Here is a 23437-nt window from a genome sequence, read left to right on the forward strand (position 1 = left end):
TTAGTAGTCCATTATCCAAAAAACTGTGACTTTGCGCGGGTATGGAGTGCTGTGGGCTGCCAGTTGTGACGGAGCTCCAAGTACCTCAGAGCAGGCCGGGGTGTGTGAAGGAAGGCAGGTCGGGCGGCGCGGCAGCAACACAGGCAGCACCGGCAGCTGAATTCCGACACACAGTTGGAAATTGCAAAATTTGCAATTAGCCATCCATTTTCGTAAAATGGCCCATATTTGAGCCTTACATAGTTGATTTCTCGCATAAAAAAGTTTCAGAAGTGAATTTTGTAATGGAATAGCAGAGATCTGCGCGACCTAGATTCGGAAGACTACCTGATCTCAGGTCAGTTGTGTAGCCTATGTAAATGTTGGGGCGTGACCGTTCTCTTAATACACCCATGGGCTGACAAAGGTTCCGGTTTTTGGGAGGTTGACGTCAACTTCCAGCTTTGTTGGGATTTGCCCATTTTCAGCGGCAGTTTCAAAATATGAAATTTTCATAGTAAAGGGGTATCAGTGGGACTTTGAGCGTATGTCCTATTTACCCACCGAACTGTCGTTATTCAACTATGACAGGGTACAATCGGTTTTGCATTCTATCACCCCTTTAATCTCTCATACACTACTCTTGTTGCACTTTATTTTTGTATTCTTCCTGAAAGTGACTTTATTTTGTGGTTAAATTGATCATTGAACATCTGGCTTCAGGTTGCACTACAAATTAATTTTACTTGAACAGTGCAATGTTAAACAATTTTGATAAATAGAGATTTGAACCTTATTGAAATTAGTTTTGTGTAAATTGTTAATAATTGCGCAATTGGGATAAATGAATCGTTAGATTAATCGAAAAATTAATCATTGGATTAGTCAACTAATCGAAAAAATAGTTGCTAGATTAATTGTGAAGACCGAACGACTCCCATTGTATTCATAACAAAGCACTTGTGTACAGCACACACTCCTTTCACCTTCCAAAACTCTGTTTTATCCACTAGTGTACTGTAGAGAAACTCATTATGACATGTACCGTTTATGAATTATGAGCAGGGCGACACGGAATCTGCGACTGCAGAATTCTTATCACGCCTCCACAGATTTTAACCAAAACACATTTTAAACAGAGCCAGTGTTAAGACATCTCCAGCTCAAGCGAAAACAATTCATCTAAATTCTGGAAATTTTTTCGTACTGAATCACTCTGATTCAGAGTCAGACTCATTCTGTTAGGGTCTGATTATGTGTAGTAGATTGAATTGTGTGAAAGGTCTATCGAAGCCCATTCACTCCCATTGTGTTTATGTCTGCACTTGTTACAGTTCAAATTTCAAACGGATCAACTGTACACAAACTCGAAAGCCTAATCCAACTGTAGGACTGCACCAAGGGTAATAATCTTTATTCCTCTTTGGACTAGATGGCGCCTCCTGGGGTCATGACGTGTATGGAACGCACAAAGTTGCTTTGAAACCGGACTGAAAGCCAAGAGGGCCTGGATCTCCACTACTGCAGTCCTAACTGACATACCCAGAGCTACCTTGCGGTGTTAACAACTGGTCTGTGTTGGTCAGGTGGTAAGTCATGCCTATTTTTTTTTGCTATGGAGGCCCATTCAATTCCTTTGTATTTATAAGTCGGTGTCTTTTTAGATTACAAAGTCCATTCAAATTTCAAAATTGTGTCAAGTGTTCACTGCTCGACGGTACATAAGTTAATTATGATGATGTCCAATTTATGAGTTATTCTTTCACTGCATTTATAAATCACAGATTTTATATTAATTATAAAGTCGTTAAAGAATTATTGCAATCAACATCAATGCACACACATTTTGTTTAGGAAATGCTCCTCTGGTTAATTTTTATGTTTCCCAGAGAAACCAATGAGCTAGCAAGCATGTATAAGATGTGGATAAGTAAAATATATGTTGAATATTAGGGCTGTCAAAATTAACTTCCTTGAGCAGAAATGGATAAAGGAAAGGGTCTTGTGACTGGCAAGTTGAGTTTCCAAGCCCTTCCAGATGGTTCTCTCGATAAGACTTAGGAAGTTATTTGCATGTGCTACATGTAAATGGAGTTACCACCGGAGTAAGTCCAGTTTCAAATGCCGCTTGAGCATTAACAACTTGAAAAATCCCCCTTTTTAAAGTACATTTAGAACAGATAAAAAATGTGCCATTAATTGTGAGTTAACTATGGACTGTCATGTGACTACTCGCGATTAATAATTGAAATCGCTTGACAGCCCTTATATCAATATAAAGCACAGTCAATATCGGTAGAATATGCATTTTCCATGTCTAAAAAGCATTTCAATTTGTTGTACCATGGGGGGGTGGTGTCTGCCTGCATCAATATATTCCTAAATCATCTGTTTAACATGTGCAGCTTCCTTCACTCGCTGTGATCCACATGCCTCCCCATAAACATCTGACCAGTTTTCTATCTCTTCATCTCTTCTTCCCAACCGCGTTACACTGCGCTTGACAACATTTAAACACTCAATTAAAAACACCACAGCTGATGATCACTCTCCATCTATAATAAAGCACAAATTTGTCGACATGGTGATAATTGTAAGAAATGGAACAGAGGGACTGCACGGGGGAACGACTGGCCATAATTGCGGCGACTATAAACGCATGCTTTATTGCCTTTTATAAAGTATTCATGCACTGTGGTTGATGTGCTCGGAATGTTTCACGACAGCAGCACTGATGCACGACGTGACTGATCGGAGTAATAAAACCCCCAAAAATGGGTAAATGGAGGATAATTCTCAGGAGTTGGGTAGTAGCATACTACCGAGTTGTTTCATTGTATTTCAAAGCATTTCTGGTTATTCTGTATGTAGGAACATAATATATCCAGTATTGCATTTATCCAGTCTGAGTTGTCTACCAGAGTCCTCAAAGAAAGGACAAGGGGGGTGGGGTGGAGGGGGGAAAATGCTTTTAGGCTTAGAGACAAGGTTACAAACATCATTCCTCCATTTTTCTAGGGCTTCGGTGTAATGACTTTGGAGTCAAACTGACCCACCTTTTCTCCAGTGACTCAAAGCTAGATGAATAGTGCATGTCATTTGTATAATTAGTTTACTGAAAAAAGGTCTGCTGTCAAATTGCCGCACGAAATATCCCAAATTAGCATTTAAATTAAGCTGCAATTTTTTTCACCTTAAGAAGGGTGAGAAAAAATTATTCAGCATCAAATCAAAGTGTTACATATATTGTGCCATCTTGGGATTCATAATTGTCTTCAGTTATGTGCTATTTCTGTTTACATGACTTTTAGACGGGTGCTGCATTATTAGTGACAGGAACTTTGAGTCTTGTGTCTCGGCATCATTATTTTTCCACATTGTTACATTCATATGTATATCGTCGCTGTCTGGTGAAAACCTTGTATGTCCAAAACCCTTTGTTTTTCAGGAAATGGAAAAAAAAAACTAATTTAAAAACATTTTATTGAGCTATTTACCTCAGACGAAGTCAGGAGAAATCACCATGTCACTATTTTTAAAGATCCTTTTTTGGGGGGGCTTTTCCTTTTATTTAGACAGTGACAGTGGATAGACATGAAAAGAGGAGAGAGATGGGGGATGACACCACCTTGTCACTTTTTAAATATTTGTAAAACCCACTGACAGACGTAAACCAAATTGCTTTAGGGATTCACTGTACATAAAACATCTTACATAATGCAGAAGTCATCTTTGGTTAGGATAGATCAATAGTCAGTTACTGTAAGATAACCGTGGATGATAGTCAATATACAGCAAATTACTTGTGTTCATAAAGAACGACCCTGACAAGGTCCTTGTTCCCACAAAATTGATGTGGTGCACACAGTGGCTTATGCAACTAAAACTACTTGGTTTACAATAAAATGCTAACAGCTGGTAGTTTCAGGCCGTGCAAACCTATTTTTAGGGGTGCACCATTCAGAAAATGTCACGATTCAATATTTTTTTTCAGGCTCAAGATTGTAAATGTAGTTACTTTTCCCATGTGATTGCAGTAGACATACATTTTTCTTTTTTTTTAATTAAAAAATCTGAATCAGTTTTTTTTTTTTATTCTATTAATCGATTTTGAATCGGTAGAGCTTGAATCACGATTCAAATGTGAATTGAATTTTTTGCACACCCCTACTATTTTCCCCAATCAGCTTCTTACTAAGAACAATGGGGTCCCACACAGTTTTCCGCTTAAGTTAAGTTTTAAATTTCTGCTTTGCCTTTGTTTCTCTCAAGTGGGGGTTGCCCCGGGGATTTCAAATACTCTTTCTGCACCAATCAGAATTCAGTAATATTTGAATCACAGTTTGATGTCATTAGGTTGATAAAAACGCACGAGCCATGTGATAAAACCCAACCTACACATATTGATAAAGCAGAACAGTCGAGGTTCTGATTTTTTTACTTTAAATAAATAATCATCAAGGATGTTGTTTTTTCTTCAATTTTAATCTAGCATTGTATTTATAGATAAGGTATTATTAACTTATGTACGCGTCCACCTAGCCGACAACTTTTTTCCTGGACTGAATTATTTTGACTCTACCATTTAATCATTTACATGATGTTAACTATGGAATATAATTTTCATAATTTAACTTAATTTGTTGATTCCTTATCTTCATAAACAGGGCACACGTGAGATATTAATACATGACTTACAAATAGTGATATAAATTAAATAAGCAAAATGTTTTACTTAAATTAAATTCTTCAATACTCCCTTCATAGTAAACAAATGGTTGCCAAAAATATAATGTAACAATACGTGTTTGCTTCAATTATAAGCTGTCAGATACGATGCAATAAAAACAAAATGAAAATAAACAATACGGTTACATTTCCGTCATTCAGCCATTGTTCTGATGCCATTAGTTTTTTTTTTTTTTCTTCTTCACCTTTTTACTTATTAAAGCTATTATGTAATATGTTATCAGTGTAGACACCCACTGAAGCTATAGATAAGCCTGTATCCAATGCAGTGCTAACAACTGCAGCAACTTTTAATTGCAGGCAATGAAGGCACAAATTGATATGCCTGCAGTGTCTTTAAAACTGCTGGAGTCTAGTTATCAATGCACCCTCCATCCCATCAGTGGTACAGTTTTGGCACACATCACCGCTGTACATCAGATGTTAAATTGGCCGTCTCTCGGTACAAGCCGCTAGGGTTTATCCATCAAGCAATACGTTAAAATGACTGGATATCTATTTTTATTACACAAAATTAAAAAAGCAAATCATAGCTTAGACAACACAGAATACAGCAAAAAAAGATTGTGTGAATGCGAAATAAAGCCAAAATTGGGATAGAGTAATATGCACTTTAAAAGAAAGAAGCAAATTAGACACTTTGGATTTTTTACAAGTTAGCTTAGCTTTAAATAAATGTTTCCTCTATATTGCTTTGTATCCGACCACTTCCTTATCGATGTAAAACGTGTACGTATGTGCTCTTGGTTTTAGTGCTGCTGATGTCAGTGAATGGATTCAAAATGAATCAATCAAGTGTTTTCATATTCAAGCTTAATTTGCTGCAAAATAAACAGCTACATCTAAAGCCCAATTTGGAGGTTATCTTGCCTTACTTGGGTTTCAAAATATGTTTTTAAGCGGCAATGATGGCCTGAGACTCAGCAGTGGGGAGAAATGATGAGATATGCCAATGCACACAGGGGCTATAGGATGTGTTGTTAGGTTGTTCTAAATGCACTTACTGAAAAACCATTGTAAGCCTTTTAACTGCTACTCCTTTATTTTCCTCCACAAAGTGACATTTTGTGAGCAATGTTTGAATTTGTGATTCACTGGTATTGTAGTCTGGTGGTCTCACATTTAGATGCATACAGAAATCAAAAACATACTTGTGTTTCTCTCACACACACAAACATTATCTCCCGGCCCTGGCAATCATCAGCCCCTGAGGCCTTCAGTGGGTGTTATGCAGCCTTGGCCCCCCCCTTGGCAGTGTGCCGCCTCCTGGCAATCAATGCTCATTTTACTCACTCATCCACACCCCTCGCATTGATCTGTGTCGCCCTACACATCCTGCATGCAGGCAGCAACTCAACACTTGCTTTCCCATCTTGTCTGGAGCACAGATGGCCTACATGGGCCCAGGAGAAAGGACTGGGTGTTCCAGGTCTTTAGTAGTGGGAGCAGGGGAGATCAGGGGAGGACACTGGGCAGCGCGAGGCCACTGGCAGCGTTTAGCCAGATGGACTCAATGATAATGTTCCATAATGGTCTGCACTTGGATGGATGAGTGGGTGTCTGGGTTAGTAAGATGGGTGGGTGAATGGATGCCTCCATAGACCAGTGCATGGATAGATGGATGGGAATAGGGTGCCATATTGAAGTACGAAGGTGGAGCTCAAGAAATCGCTGCCCCCATCTGCCCCGCTGAAGAACGTAAACCCGGTATCGCACCAATAAAGGTCTGGATTAGGAGCGGCAGGTCTACATCCAGTGTTACATTCTGTTAAAGAAAATACCATGATAAGGATATAGAAGTAAGAAGGGATTAGCAAACCACGCCAAATATTAAATGGGTGTTAATTGTGATTTGGTAATTTGATTAATTGCAAATTTGTTGGAGAAAATTGCACCAAGGACAACATTGTCGACCGAGGCAGGATCATCATTACTACAAAAAAAAGGGCCTTGTAGGAAATTAACAGCCCATAGCTTAGTGTGCAGCCGTAGGTCACGCTGTTCCACTGTTCTCCGCCTGCTTTGGGGATGCATTCCTGGAGCTGGTGGGTGGGGAGGCACACCACCAGCTTAATGGAACCACGGAGGTGAATGCACGCATGCTTATTACAAAATCGACACGTGTATTCATTACAAGAAATTGCCTCAAATTTAAGGGCACGCGAGGTCCCAATTCCAGGAACATAATCCATAACATTTCCCATGTCCATCTTTGCTTTAGCTCTTCTTCCCCAATTACCCTCAGTGCAGACTGCTGTTCTGCAACAGGAAATACTAGCTCATCAGGGTTTTTAAAAAAGTCTTCTAGAGTTACACTTCAAATCACAGTTACCTTCTCTTGTTACAAAGTCTTTTTCACGACGGGAACAAAAACAACCTAATATGACACGGCCGATTCTGCGAATAATAGACGTATCATTGATCTGACATGCTGGGGAGATTGCTGGATTCCATAAACCCTTGAAAATAATGAGCTGCTTCAAACACAGACAAAGGGATCACCATGTTCTGCATAACGATGTGTATACAAGAGAGAAACTTCGGATACCTTGAATTATATTTGTTTGTGTCAAATGTGTTCTTTTTAAAATTCTTATTTAGCGCATCAGTTTGTTTTTTTAAGTGCGTGGGACGCCTACGAAGACGAACACAAAGAAACCGATTCAATATTAGCAGAGGCACAGTTCAGTCCCTGGGCGAACTGAGTTTCAAATGAGGTCACCTACTTCCTTTCGGATTCTAATGCCGTTTATTGATGTCTTTAATAACCGTTTTCCTTTCTATTGGGTAGTAATGGACACCGTGGTTGTGGGGCAGGTGCTCGTGGTGCCTTGAGAAACAGAACAGCGAGACCAGACGAGGGAGACGGACGGGGAGAGGGCGAGACAGACAGAGATTGAGAGAGAGAAAGTGGAAGAGATCCCAAGAGTTCAGTCATACTAATCCCTTTGGCCGAGAGCTGGGAGTCAATTATTCTTCATTTGTCTTTTATCTTGCCACTGCTGTCTGGGAATGGGGCTTCTCCAAGGCCTGTCAGGCACTTATTGATGCTGTCTGGCCTGAGGGGTTCACACAATCCTGAAGATGGGACCCGAGACGTGCAGAGTCCGAGGGGGTAATTGTGTCAGGAATTGGGGTTGGTTGCTGAGTAGGTGCCTTGTATTGGGTTGTAAAAAAAAAATGACGAGATGATGCTGTATCTTAGAAATAAAATGGAATAAAGGGTGCTTGGCAGTATGCAGTTTTGATAATGCTGGAATTTATAGTCAGCTCTGTCTTTTGTTTGAACAGGACCCAGTTTTAAAATTGCTCCTGCTGGACTGTTTAGTGTAAATGTATACTTACTGTATGTGTGATGTAATAGCATAGGGAATGTACAATATGTCAATCATGGTTAAGATCCGATTTTGAGATATTCACTGTCACTGTCTGTGAAGCAAACAAGAAGCTGTAGGGCTAATTTGTTAGCGTTGGCGAGCGGTTTCACTCTGCTTCCAGTTTTAAAGCTAAGCTAATCGTCTCCAGCTCCCTATTTAGCGTATCTGAACCAATAAACATGGCTTATAGGTTGAGGTCAAAGGTAGGGAGCAAATCCTAGCAGATTCATTGTCTCAACCCAGATATGACTTCTAGCTTTCACTTTTTTTAGCAGATTCTTTCTAATTCTGTATTCAACCGATTAGTAAATGTCTGCTGCAGGCCTGATGATTCTTTTCTTCACGTTATGTTGTATTGCAGCAAATCACAGTATCCCTATCATGATGTGGCTGTTTACAGATGTAGTATTTGTTGATTTGGATATGGACGTGAAAATGGAATTGTCCTCAGTGGCCCGAGGGCCAGAATGATAAAAAGCGGTCACCACGGCCTTGGGCTCTAAATGGTGCAGTGTTGGTTGGTTTCAGACCAGCCCTTGGTTTGAAGTTAACCTTCAAATGTTGCTACCTGGGCAACTAGAAAGGCCTTAACAAGCCAGAATGTCAATAACAAATGTGCTGATTTCCTCTAGGTCAACATGTCAGATCTATACTCTGTGTGTTGCATATTCCATCAGTAGCGTTTCTGCTTTCATTTATTCTAAAAAAAATCCACATGACAACTGTGGAGTAGAAAGGCTAGTTAAAAGGGAAAACAGCTGACAGACAGCCAACATGCGTCCTGCTAAGAAATACCTCTTTGATGCTTCAGTACAACCTGACATGAAAAGTCCGGTCTTTCATCTCCAGTTCTTGAGAGAAATATAGAAGAAAAGTCTCCATCTTTGAAATCTTTGCAAGTCTCGATTGATGACAAATCAGTTGTTTTGTCTCTTTTGTTTTACAAGAGAAAGAAAATGCACATTTATTTTTACTTCCTCTGCATTTCAGACTTATTATTCGTGAAAGACGAAACTCTCCCATCATCCCTCATTCCTCCCGGACACTTACGGTAGTGCATTTTGGGCAAGGTAATAAATAAGAATGTTGGCATACTGAAGCGGTCTATTTTTGTCAGGACTGTGGAGAGTCAGACTTATTTCCTAAAAACAGAAGTGGTGTAGTGTAGTTCATTCTAGTGGCGTACTGTGATGATCAGCTGTGTCTTGAGACTGAGATAACGGAAATCATAATAAGGTATGCAAAAAATGACAAATTTAAAGGTATAGTAAGCAGTGTTAATCCAATACACTTTTTGTCAAATTCAGCAAATATCTCCTCAGTCACCTAGCTCTTTGTTGTCTGTGTGCGCTGAGAAGAAATTCGGTGTTAAAGGGTAATTTAGTTGTTTTTTTTTTAACCTGGACCCCATTTTCCTATGTTTTTGTGTGTAAGTGACCGATAGGGAAAACGATCTTTGAAATTGGTCCTGTATTAAGCGTGAACGCTGTAACCGTCAGCCACAGACCAGGGCTGCAATTTAACCCTACTAGTACAGAGTCTGTTGAAAATGTGCCTGTTTGGAAAGGGCGATTGCTTGGCCTGTGGTATTGCTGCTTGTAGAATTCTTCAAAACCAAATTGTACCCCAAAATTACTTACAGAAAGGCCCCCAAACCACTTACTCCACTGTAGCCTACAGCCTACTACTGAGTTACAGTCTAAGCTATGTCTACATCAGAGGAAGACATTGTAGGCCTACCTACTACTGTATTTCCCCGACAGAGAACGGGGCAGATTCAGAATGTAATCACAAAATATCACACTGACAATGTGGAGTAATCAGACATTAGCGTCATGGACTCACGGCAGTGCGCTACCCACCTGGCCCGTTATGAGAGCTAATCGGCACATATCTGCGTTCATCAACCACCAGAACCGGACCGTTTGTGTGTGTGCAAAGAGAGAGAGAGAGAGAGAGAGAGAGAGAGAGAGAGGATGTTGTCTCGTGTCGTATGATCGTTAACAAATTTAACATTTCAGCAGAGGTGCTCATTTCCATACAGGTTTAGTGGCTATTAGTGTTTTAAGTTAGCAGTAGACTTAATTAACCCGACCCAGGGTGCTGTCTGCCCGGTTCAACTCCGAGACGTTCTCGCATTGCACAGCGCTGTGAAGGAATAATCTCCGAGATTATGTTATGTTCTGCCAGCTCACAGCAATTTAATAGATATAAATGCAGGAAAAGAGTCAAAGGCTGTTACACCCCGCTGTTGTAAAGCGTTCTGCATGTGGCCTCTGCTTGTGGTGTTCAGGTTACCTTCCCCCCCCAAACACGGACACACATACATACAGATACGTCTCGCTTTATTAGATAGATAGCCTGCCTATAAGTGGCATCACGCTCTGTCTGCCACATGTTGTCTGTGGTTATGCTTTGCATGTGTGGGATTCTGAAACGTCCTTAAATTTGGGAATTGTCGTTTGTTTATTCAAAGTCAAAGACGGTCCAAAGTAGTGCTACTTTGCACATTTTTGTGGGTCTGAGGTGTATGTCACATTTTAGCTGCCAAAGCTCCGCTGCTTTCTTGGACCCTCTCCGTCTCTGGTCCTTTGCTGAGCTCAGTCTGTATGCAGTGTGAGAGGGGGTGGCCAGTGGCAAAAGCCAATATGTGCTTCTTTTGCATTTCTATGTCAATGTCAAACTTGGCACTGCACTTACTCGCGCCCGTAGAAAGACACCTGTCAAGTTTGAAATCCATCGGACTAATGGTTCGAGAGATATGCGCATAACACACAGACAGACAGACGTTCCTGCAACTTATAGATAGACAGGGCGTCGAGGCCCTCCTATATGGGAAGCCACCATGTACTTAACCACGCTAAGAGCCTTTGTTAAACCTCCAGGCCTGAGGTTTATACTAACTAGCTTTACTTTAAGCAGAAGGTGAGAAGCAAGACCCAGGAACTTTACCGGGTCTTGAGGAGCTGTAGCATTTATTCATGAACCAACTTAAACCTACACTGTACATTTACTAACTCTTGACAACTTTACTGCTGCTTTCCTGTCTGCTCCCAATTGCCAACACCTGTGTGCTCTGAGCTCAGCCACCGGCACTCTCTCGCTCAACCACACACTCGCTAAGCACACACGACGCACCGCGCTAAGTGGGGTGGGGGTCGATGATAGACAAGAACAGTGTTCTGCAGCGTTTGTTCAGTTTGCTTGCACGTTACTCGACCCCATATTTGGGAAAACAAATAGCTGAAGGGAAAGTTCTGTCACAAAACTATGTTGTTACGGATCTTTGCACATTTTTAAATGGTTATAAGCAGGGTGCAATTTGTGAAAAAAGCAAAGGGGGGATGTTTTTTGATCATGCATAACAATATAGTTTTATTTTGAATACATACTGTGTGTGTATATATATATATATATATATATATATATATTTATACTTATATTGTTTATATTCTAATACTTGATTTTCTTAACCTTCTTATATTTAGAGAATGTGTGACATGCACCTACAGCACCAAAACAAATTCCTTGTATGTGTAAAAAAACGTACTTGGCAATAAACCTTTTTCTAATTCTGAAAACATCCTAGTATTAAATCCCCCTTCCAATACCATGGATATAGTGCCACTCGGCCAGCCATGCCATAACACCAATGTATGAACTTTATTATTCAAAGGAAAATAATCTCAAAATGAAAATGCACAACGTGGTGTCAACATAAAACCCAGCGCTTTCAAGCCAGAGAGCGGAGATCACTTTGCGGCAAAAACAAAAATACTTTCAACCAAGAAACGCTTGTTCGGTCATCGGGAGTGTTGTAATCCAAACCACAATCTTATCCTAAACCTAACCAGTCGTTTTGGTGCCTAATCGCTGCATCACGCTCACTTTTTTGGGCTAAACTCAACAACCATGGCCCCTGAAAAGAGCGTTATCTGGCGGTGCCTGTAGCCGGCTCACAGTCACCTATTGGTGGCCAAACAGCTGCCGCTGGTAGCCAGCATCCTGGAGCTCTGTAGTGGCTAAATACAACCAGCAACTGCTGCTCGGATTTTATCGTTCTATGGCACTGTGTGTTCTCTTTACAGCGCTTTACTTAGTTTAAAATAGCCTACTTCTATTTTAGGGATACAGTATATGGTCTATTGGTGAAGTAGCATTGATCACTTGAAGGAGGGGGATACATTTTGTCAGCAGAGGCAGAGATCTATAGACCAGAAAGTGGGAAATCCCACCCATTACCCCCCAGACTAATCGCACCCTGGTTATAAGGAAATCCTGGAACTTTCTTAGTGGGTATACACACGCGTACCTGCGTATCACGTAGATTACACTACTAAAAACAGGTGACGTTTAAGTTCATTTGAATAAGTTACATTAAAATCAGTCCACTCACCAGAAGTCAACCTTAACATTGTGCAATTCTGCAAACCAAGGATTTGGTTTGGAGTTGTGTTTCCGTCCACCTGGTCGAATCGAAGTCCAAGATTCACTCTGTTTTTGGTCTCTACCAGCTCCTGAGAAAAATGTCTGTGCATTTAGCTGCTAAATGCTCCAACTCTGTCTACTTTCTGTTAGGTGTTAAACAGATAGTGAATGTGGGTTTTGGGAGTTTTTTTCCTGCCGGAAAAACAGCTGCTTGCTACAGCTGCCGACTACAGCTGTAAACCAAAACCGTAAAGTTGCGAGCGGGCAGCTAAACGATGAGCAGAAGCTCACTATAAGCTGTGTAAAGCGGCCCTTTTCACTTTGTCACATTGTTTTCACATTGCCATTTAATACATTGTTAGTATAAAAATATTGACTATAGACACTTTAATGTGAACTCTACAAGTATGAGGAAAAAATACAATATTAATAATATTATCAAGTAAATCACAAGTACAGATAACATAAGAAGGTTCAAATGAAAAGCTTACAGCAGCTGGATGTGAAAAGCCTGCTGCTGCATCCAATCACTGCAGATTTATTTATAAAGTACATTTACAATAGCAAAGGTAAGCAGTGTCCCATGTTGCCATGCCTACAATGCACAAATACTCTTTTTCCAAAAGACGTACTGTGCTTCAAAGGCAGAGGACTAAACATAAAGCGAATGCTGTTCTGAGATAAACATCATGAGTGGAACGGGCTTCATGTAAGATGTCATCATGACCGATGTCAGTCTAAATGTGGCGGCTGTTAGCCGTATTCTTAAAGTCACAAACGGGGCTCTTAATGTAAAAAGGCCCTGAAAAGATGTCTTCTAATGCACTAGGCTTACACTAGACAACTACTAAACCCTTCAATTATTTGTTTGAACACGACGATGAAACAGGCCTTTATTGTGAATTATGACTCATCCATCTCAACTGTATCTCAAACACTGTGATTACGTTTGAGAATACACTTTACATTTATGTGGTAAACAGTGAACTTTGTATTTCATTAGACACATAAATAGACATTCTGAAATGAGGGTCCCTCTGACAAATATCAACATTTTCTATATTTCAGCATGTTTGCACATACTGTACCGTAGAAATGTTGGAACGAGACTAGGTGATTTGCTCTATTCAATTACCAGGCAGCTGACTGTGTGTTTTGTTATGGTGTTTTCGAGAAAAATATCCTTTTTCTTTTTGTATCCTCCTTCATTATATTCCTCAATAAAGTATTGATTTCTTCCCCTCAAACAAAGCAGAGAGCTGGAAGTGAGTATCAGTCACTCTGGGAGTCTGTTCTGAGGTAAACCTGTGCCCGTGTGCGTGTGCGGACTCTGTATAAAAATGACTAATTGGTGAAGAGGCGTAGCGCTTGGCCAATTATCAGGTGTGACTTATGAATTTCAGATTTCTTAATTTGCATATGAATTAGCTTCAGGCTGTTACCCCATGGAAGTCACGGCTCATAGCCTTTTGTGTGTGTGTGTGTGTGTGTGTGTGTGTGTTGCAAGCCTGCCAGCGCTCCTGTATGTAACTTCTTCTGGTAAATTCTGTCTTCAACCAGATCAGTCCGAAGTTTGCCCTGAGTTTGAGTTGTATTGCGCCACAACTTTCTATTTGCTATATACGTGATGACCAATGAGCAAAGAAAAATGAGCCTGCTAGTTATATTCTGTTACACACTTGTTGAAACAGTCGAAAACAAACAACACAATGGAGGACCAGCATACAGTAACGATGGGTTACAGCACACCAGTCTTGCTGTTAGTGATAATGCTTATATAATTAGAAGTACATTTCCCATAAACCCCGCTGTTTCCTGCCACATGGAGGATGCTGCTAATTGTGCCCCCTTGTACCTGGCAGCCCTCCACATGTTTGTATTGCATTTCGCTTAAGAGGATAAGCAGGTTGGAAGTGCTTTTTCACACAAAGTGAACGGCTGTAAAGCAGGCTGCCAATCCTCTGGTCAGTAGTCTCATCTGATTACAGTAATTATAATAATGTCACAAAATGAATGCAGTAGTGATTTATCGATGCCTAAATGGTAAATGCAGGTCAATGTAGCTTACATTTAAGAGGGATTTGCCAATTAGCCAGTCAATAAAACAATCAGTCAAGTGGTCAGTGGGACATTTACATTTTGAATCAGATTTTAATCAGAAATGTTCCCGACTAAAGAAAAAAAAAAAACACATGACTATATATGGACAGATAATGTGCTTTGAACAGATACAGATATCATCCAAATGTTTACATCATCATCATCACATCAATGTTTTTTTACGGTCACCGTTTGACACAATTTGTTACTAACGTCACTGTGTTACGTGTTACTTTTTCTTAGTCATTAATCAGTCAATCGAAATATATAGTGGACCCCATACTTAATACAGTGCTTAAAACAGTCAAATACTGACGCAAAATAAGAACGAAAATTTTAAAAAAAATGCTGACAGCTTACGTTAAGCGCTGTAAAGTGTGACTGTATTTCCATGTAGAAGAATCCAACACCGGGATGTAACAGTCTGCCGTTGTCGGAAAAACAACACAGATGGTGCATTTACTTGATATTCGCCAGGCATTTTAAATTATTCTAAAATACCCTTTTCCCATCTGGTGCTTGCTTTTGTTGTTTACCAGCAATTTACTGGTGAAATAAGTCATTGTCATTTCATTATTAATCAATCATTTAATTTTGACGATATGGCCTTAGCAATAAACAAGCCGTTCTTTAATGTCGCCAACTGTCGTTTTGTACTCCTTTTTTTAAATATTATATACATACATACACATACATATATACGTTTAGGCACCGGCACCGTTTTAAAAGTATTGTTTTAGCACCGGTATCGGAAAAAAAAAAAAACGATACCCAACCCTAGTGAAGACACACAGTGGTGCTTAGTTTTTACAGTGGTGTCCAGAGGTCCGTCAAGGATAAGTTTCCATGAAACAGTCTAGATGATCTCTAAAGGTGTGTTCAGACAGAAAGCAATGTGAATTTTCGCCTCGCATCCTTCATGCAAATTTGATTTGCCTCGTAAGTCAGTGTCAGATGCTAGGTGTTAAGAAAATGTTAGCTGTGCGATAGCAAGGCAGTGGGCGCACTGAGTGTGTCTGTTGGAGTGTGTTTGTTTGTGTTGAGCTGTAGTAAACATGGCAGACACTCATTTGCTCTTCTATTTCATGCTATTGAATTACAGCATGCTGTAATATATGTCAGAGATATCATTTAAACACCAAACCTTCGTAACATGAACATGCACAAAACGTTTCAATACATGAAATGATGTTATTTGTGTCAGAAATGCATTTTCTGACACTTCCAAATTGTGCATTATTTTGAATGACAGTGTTTACACTTTTGAAGCGGGACACTTAATGGAAAAGTGATCATCCAAAAAGAGGTTTCTGTGTTAACAGAAGTTGTCCTGCTCCTTCACACCAACATCATGTGAGTCTCTCTTAATGTGTGAGGAGCCTCCGACTGCAACTCCGGTTTCTGTTATTTCGCTCCAGTCTCTCTCCTTTTTTCTTTCCGTCTCGGTACATTTATAGAGCAGAATCTTGAAAAGCCCAGACTGAGAAAAGAATAGTGTGTGTGTGTGTGTGTGCGTGTGCACGTGCATTTTGTGGTTACCTGATGGACACCATGTCCTGCTGGTTGGAAAGATGCAAAGACGGCAGCATCTGCTTTTTGGCCTTTGTCTCATTCACAAACGCACACACCACACACACACACCTCACACACACACTCACACCTCAAGCTCATGCCATAATTCATAATGAGAAAAAGACTTATGAGGAAGGCAGCGCTGTGTTTCCGGCCAAGTTTGTCTCTTAAAAATGCATCAACGCTCATTACATTGTGCTTAATGGGCTTAGAAGAAATTTTTCCCCTAACCATTTCGGTCACGGATTACGAAAAGTGCTCATAATAGATACAAATGAAGTCATGTGTAAAGCTGGACACACAAACTAACACGCTGCCTGAGACTCTGCTCTTGGACTACCATACAATATCTCATCCACAGTTTGACTAAAATTGGACGCAGATATGACTCGCAGGAAAAAAAGCAATAAGTTATGATTACAAAATGATGGAGAACCTCATATCCCAATTAAAACAGAGATTGTTTCCAACATGGGAGAGGACTGGCTGGAAGTCCTCATCCGCTGATGTTCCAGACATTTGTGATCACTGTTCCCAGCCAAGGCCTGCACAGACTGAGGCCGTTAGACCCAGCTTTGCATCATTGTGAATGGCTTAAAAACTTTTCTCAGGGAAGTCAACTTTTCATAATTTGAAGAAGACAAAATACCTTTATGTTACACTGGCAGCCCCATAAAGTCACACAGATTCCAATGGCTTTATATTTAATCCACCTTATTTGGCATATAAAATGGCTGTGTACGTTTCAAAACAAGTACAATGAGGCCAAAAATGACTTAAAGTGGTCAATGATCCCATTGAACAGAACTATAATTATCTAGTTGTCCATCTGGTGGTGTGGCCTCCTGTGCCAGGAGTGGACCTCCTGCTGTCGGCTGCCTGAGCACGGCCAAACACGGCTACTGTAAGCTTCTCAAAGGAGGTCAACAGAGTGGGCTTGGCACAGCTTAAGATACAGGCCTGGACATTGTACTATTCAGCCCTATCCATGTTGGCCAAATATCGCGGCTCCCATACCTTTTGCTGTAATTCATCGTAATTTGTCGTGATTATTTTATTTTACTTGCAATTTTCCAGCGGAGTTTGACTTTAAATCATCTTTTTTATTCCATGCATTGTTCTTCCTTGTTAAAATCTGGCCCCTACACTACCTTCAATGCAACTTAAATGCTAAAAGTCGTTACTTTTTTATTTAGAGGTGCAAACAACAAGAATAGAACTGCCATGGATTTTCTCCCCTGTCTGCATTAGACAATCATATAATTATAATAATAATAATAATAATAATAATAATAATACTACAATAAATTCTCATAATGTTTTCTTTCTTTCACCTGTCAGCAGCAGAATTTCTTTCCTTCTCCATTTTTTTCTCCTTTCATTTCAGCCAATTACCAATTATAAATATACTAGCTTGTTTGATTACTTTTCAGAGCAGAAACAGCCAATCAGAAACAATCATTTATTCTTTTATAGACGTTTGGGAACACTTTACTTGAAGGTATCGACATAATCATGACATGACACTGTCATAACTATGATGTGACACTGTCATGAACGTGTCATAAACATTATAAACAAGTCATAAACGTTTATGACATTTGTCAATAACTGTCATTCAGTTTTTGTCATGACAAGTTGACATTGTTTGGGTTGTCTTGATTATGACAACTTGACATTAATCAAAGTGACATTACCAGAACTTGTCTTGGTCATGACAAGTTGACATAAAATTAGTTTGGGATGTCTTTGTAATGACAACTTGACATTAATCAGGATGACATTACCAGAGGATGTCTTTGTCGTGACAACTTGACATAATGTTATCCTGTTTTAATGTCAAGTTGTCTTAATAAGGACACTCCAAAGAAATTTAATGTCAAGTTGTCATGACAAAGACATCCTCTGGTAATGTCATCCTGGTTAATGTCAAGTTGTCATTACAAAGACATCCCAAACTAATTTAATGTCCACTTCTGGTAATGTCACTTTGATTAATGTCACTTAATGATAAAAGTCAAATGTTTGGTTCTTGTTTGTAACGTTTATGACACGTTCATGACTGTGTCATGTCATAGTTATGACAGTGTCATCTCACGAAATCTTATGTCCATACCTTCAAGTAAAGTGTTAACAAACGTTTAAAGTAAAAAGTTGAAAAGTCCAGATACGTTAATTCAATTCAATTTATTTATAGTATAAATCATAACAAAAGTTATCTCGAGACACTTTACAGATAGAGTAGGTCAAGACCACACTCTATAAATTCCAAAACCCCCCAACAATTACAGTAATTTCCTCAAGAGCAAGCATTAGCAGTGGCTATTGCGACAGTGGCAAGAAAAAACTCCCTTTTAGGAAGAAACCTCGGCAGACCCAGACTCTTGGTAGGCGGTGTCTGACGGGCCGGTTGGGGGCGTGATGAACAGTGGTGATAATAGTCACATTAGAAGTCACAGTGACTTTGAAGGTTATCGTGGAAGTTCATGTCATATCGTGTAATACTGAGTAGTGCAGTCTCCTATACCGGATCCTGACTACTCTGTGCATAGGAACATCACAGCAGGGCGTTGCGGGATGTAACGTGGCGCTGCAGAGCACGGGTGGATGCTGCGGATGCAGCAGGATGCGGCCGGGAAATGCAGAGAATCGCAGAGCATAGCTCTGCGAAGAAGAAACATAAGGACTCCGGGGAGTAAACTCCCCAGAGCTAGATTAGTAACAAGCATTTCTGGGACAGGATGCATACAAAAGTAACAAGTAGAGATGAGAGAGCAGCTCAATGTGTCTTAGGGAGGAACAGCCTCCCCGGCAGTCTAGAATTGTAATAGCATAACTTAAGAGAGGCAGGTTAAAGAGAGGTGCCTGGTCGGGCTAGAACTCTCCCCAACCGGATCGGGCTGTACTGGCCTGCCTCCCTCTACTCTCGCTAGATTATTAATTATACAGTATATAAAACTGACTACGAGGAGAAGCAGTGGGCCGGGTTAGGTTGACGCTTCAACTCCTCGTTCCCTAACTATAAGCTTTATCAAAGAGGAGGGTTTTCAGTTTACTCTTAAATGTGGTGACGGTGTCTGCCCCTCGAACCCAGACTGGGAGCTGGTTCCACAATACTGGAGCCTGATAGCTGAAGGCCCTGGCCCCCAGTCTACTTCCAGAGACTCTAGGAACCACAAGTAGCCCCGCATTCCGGGAGCGCAGTGCTCTAGTGGGACAATAAGGTACTATGAGCTCTTCTAAGTATGATGGTGCTTGACCATTTAGAGCTTTGTAAGTCAGGAGGAGGATTTTAAATTCGATCCTAGATTTCACTGGAAGCCAATGCAGAGAAGCTAATACAGGAGAAATATGATCTCTTCTCTTAGTTCTCGTCAGAACACGTATCGTCTGCGTAACAGTGATAGTTAATTGAGTGTTTCCTAATAATATTACCTAGAGGAAGCATATATAAGGAAAATAGAATTGGTCCAAGCACTGAGCCTTGAGGAACGCCATGGCTAACTTTAGCGTGCTTGGAGGGTTTATCATTAACATTAACAAATTGGGATCGTTCAGAGAAATAGGACTTAAACCAGCTTAGTGCGATTCCTTTATTGCCAACTAAGTGTTCCAGTCTCTGTAACAAGATGGTATGGTCAGTAGTGTCAAATGCAGCACTAAGATCTAGTAGAACAAGAATGGAGACAAATCCTTTATCTGCAGCTGTTAGAAGGTCGTTAGTAATTTTCACCAGTGCCGTCTCTGTGCTATGATTCTTTCTAAATCCTGATTGAAAATCATCAAATAGACTGTTGCTATGTAGAAAATCACATAACTGATTAGCAACCAGCTTCTCAAGGATCTTGGATAGAAAGGGAAGGTTAGATATAGGTCTATAGTTTGCTAAGACCTCAGGATCTAGGGTGGGTTTTTTCAGAAGAGGTTTTATCACAGCAATTTTAAATGACTGCGGTACATAACCTGTCAATAAGGACATATTGATCATATCTAGTAGTGAAGTGTTTACCACGGGTAACGCTTCTTTGAGTAGCCTCGTTGGGATGGGGTCTAAGAGACAGGTAGATGGCTTAGCTGAGGATATCTTTACCATTAGTTGTTGGAGGTCTATAGGATAAAAGCAGTCTAAGTATATGTCAGGACTCGTCGTTCTTTCTAGCGGTCTTGCATTTAAAGATGAACTGTTAGAAGTTAAGGGCAAAAGATGATGAATTTTATCTCTAATTGTTATAATTTTATCATTAAAGAAGCTCATGAAGTCATCACTACTCAGTGCTAGAAAAATAGATGGCTCAGTAGAGCTGTGACAGCTTTACATTTGTTTTTTTAAATCGATGCAGCAGAACAACATAGATCATCTTTTTCATTCCATGCATTGTTCTTCCTTGTTAAAATCTGGCCCCTACACTACCTTCAGTGCAACTTACATGCTATGTCTTTTTAAAAGTTTTTTAATTTAGAGGTGCAAACAACAAGAATAGAACTGCCATTGATTTTCTCCCCTTTCTGCATTAGACAATATGCTACTAAATTCTCATGTTTTCTTTGATGTACTTCACCAGAATTTCTTTCCTGCTCCAGTTTTTTTTCCTTCCATTTCAGCCAATTTCCAATTATAAATTTACTAGATTGTTGTTTGATTACTTCTCAGAGCAGAAACAGCCAATCAGAAACAATAATTTATTCTTCAGTACATCTGTCATATTGTTCATCTTTAAAAAAAGAATCCTTAAATTAAACGTGTTTTTCTACAAAAACACATTACATGAATGCGACATTGATTTTTTTTTTTTTTTAAAGGTTCATTGTTATTTATTTATAGGAAATAATTACAATCTTAAAACTAGTTAAACAGGGATGATTAAATATAGATTAAATAATATGATATTGGCTAGAATAGAAACAAAAATAACACCAAAATAGAGCATAACTTCTGCTGCTGGCAGATGAGTTACATCCAAAATGGGATTTCAGTAAAATCAAAACTGAGCTTTATCTGTCTCATTTGCACCCCTACAGAACGCGAAAAAGTGGTGTAACATCCTATCAAATGTTCAAATCAAATCAAAGTAATAGGCTAAACAACCCTATTCTGAATACATGTTGCCTCAGCGAACATATTATCTGTAATGACCCAATTTTTTTATAATCACTCTAAAACATGTTACACATTAACATTAATTCCTAATAAACTATAAAGTCCTAAATTGCAATAAATCAAATAAAAATTAAGGGAAATTCACATTGCTATACAGTATGTATTTCCTTTTCATGTATGACTTTACTGTTAAAATTACATTGATGTTAAAAGGACACTTATTTGTATTTAATAACTGGATGATTTTTTTTTTTTATAATGACATAAATATTCCATGCCACATTAAAAAAAATAATTCTGACACTGAAAACAAAGTGAAGAGGTGTATTGCATTTCAGTGTTCCGCTGAGAGCAGCTTAAACCTGCCAATACTAAATGCAAAGCACTGTCATTTAATGAGGAGGTGCAAGAGAGCTTATTTTGGCTTGAACAATGAGTCCAAAGTGAAAAACCATCGAGAGTCCATTCACAGCTAGGGAGGGGGAACTGTGGGCCAAGCTTACTGTCGCTAAATGCATAATCATGACATGACACTGTCATAACAATGACATGACACTGTCATGAACAAGTCATGAAGTTTATGACTTCTGTCAGTAAGTGTCATTCGGTTTTTGTCATGACAAGTTGACATTGTTTGGGTTGTCTTGATTATGACAACTTGACATTAATCAAAGTGACATTACCAGAAGTGGTCTTGGTCATGACAAGTTGACATAAATTAGTTTGGGATGTCTTTGTAATGACAACTTGACATAATGTCATCCTGTTTAATGTCAAGTTGTCTTAATAAGGACACTCCAAAGACATTTAATGTCAAGTTGTCATGACAAATGCATCTTCTGGTAATGTCATCCTGGTTAATGTCAAGTTGTCATTACAAAGACATCCCAAACTAATTTAATGTCAACTTCTGGTAATGTCACTTTGATTGTCAAGTTGTCATAATCGAGACAACCCAAACAATGTCAACTTGTCATGACAAAAACCGAATGACCCTTAATGACAGAAGTCATAAACGTTTGTGACTTGTTTATAACGTTTATGACACGTTCATGACAGTGTTATGTCATAGTTATGACAGTGTCATGTCACGATTATGTCCATACCTTCAAGTAAAGTGTTACCAAACGTTTAAGTTTTTTTTTACATTACGGAAAACAAACGGAACAAACAGAGCTACGTCATGTTCAGCGTCACGTGCGTAACTGGAAGTGAAGTAATGTAAGGGGTGTACTGATTTGAACCCAAACCACATTTTTCTAAACATAACTAAGTAGTTTTTGTGCCTAATAGAACTGTGACCATTTAACGGTTAACGGACCGTTACATTCTCTGGTTTAGATATGAGGACGGAAAATGCTCCTGTGGGTCGTATTAGAGAAATAAACAACCTATATCATCGCACGGTTTGGAGGACTTGGACTTGGGGGACTTGTATCTTTTAGTAGTCTGATAAATGCGGGCCCTGTTTTTGGACATTTGTCTGTTTGGATTTCAAGCACGATAAGTGAGAGTTCAGCTCATCATCGTACAGACAGCCTGCAGCCGCTCCAACCCTGACATACTTATCTCTTTGATGCCGTTTACAACTAGTGCTATAATTTATTGAATCAATTCAAAACACAGAAGATACATGCGTATCATGTCCGCTGCTTGCATCAGAAGACAAAACAACTGTGGCTTGCAAACTTAACCATAGCAATATGCACACTGTTTAAATGATAGCCCTCGGGTGTCATGTTTCATTTATATGTTGCTGTGAATGCTTTGAGCTCCTTCACTACATGATGCAACTGGACGTGCACACAGAATCAGTTTCAGATAACGGAGTGTTGGGCTGTCCACTCTACAAAATGTTATAGTTTATAACACAAGTTTGGATACAACCATACGCGCGCGCACACACACACACACACACACACAGTCAAGACTAGAGCTCAGGGCAATCTCTCTCACTCTACATAAGAGTCAATGTTGTTCTTCACTCAGTCAGTCATTCACTCCATACACTGTTTAAACAATCAGTCTCCCTGTCCAAACATGTTAATCCACCTACTTTATCCTTATTCCCATGGACACTGGCTGCCACGGGCGCTCGTGCACACACACACACACACACACACTCACACACAGG

This window comes from Perca flavescens, chromosome 18, assembly GCF_004354835.1.
Source record: "Perca flavescens isolate YP-PL-M2 chromosome 18, PFLA_1.0, whole genome shotgun sequence".
In the NCBI taxonomy this organism is placed as follows: domain Eukaryota; kingdom Metazoa; phylum Chordata; class Actinopteri; order Perciformes; family Percidae; genus Perca; species Perca flavescens.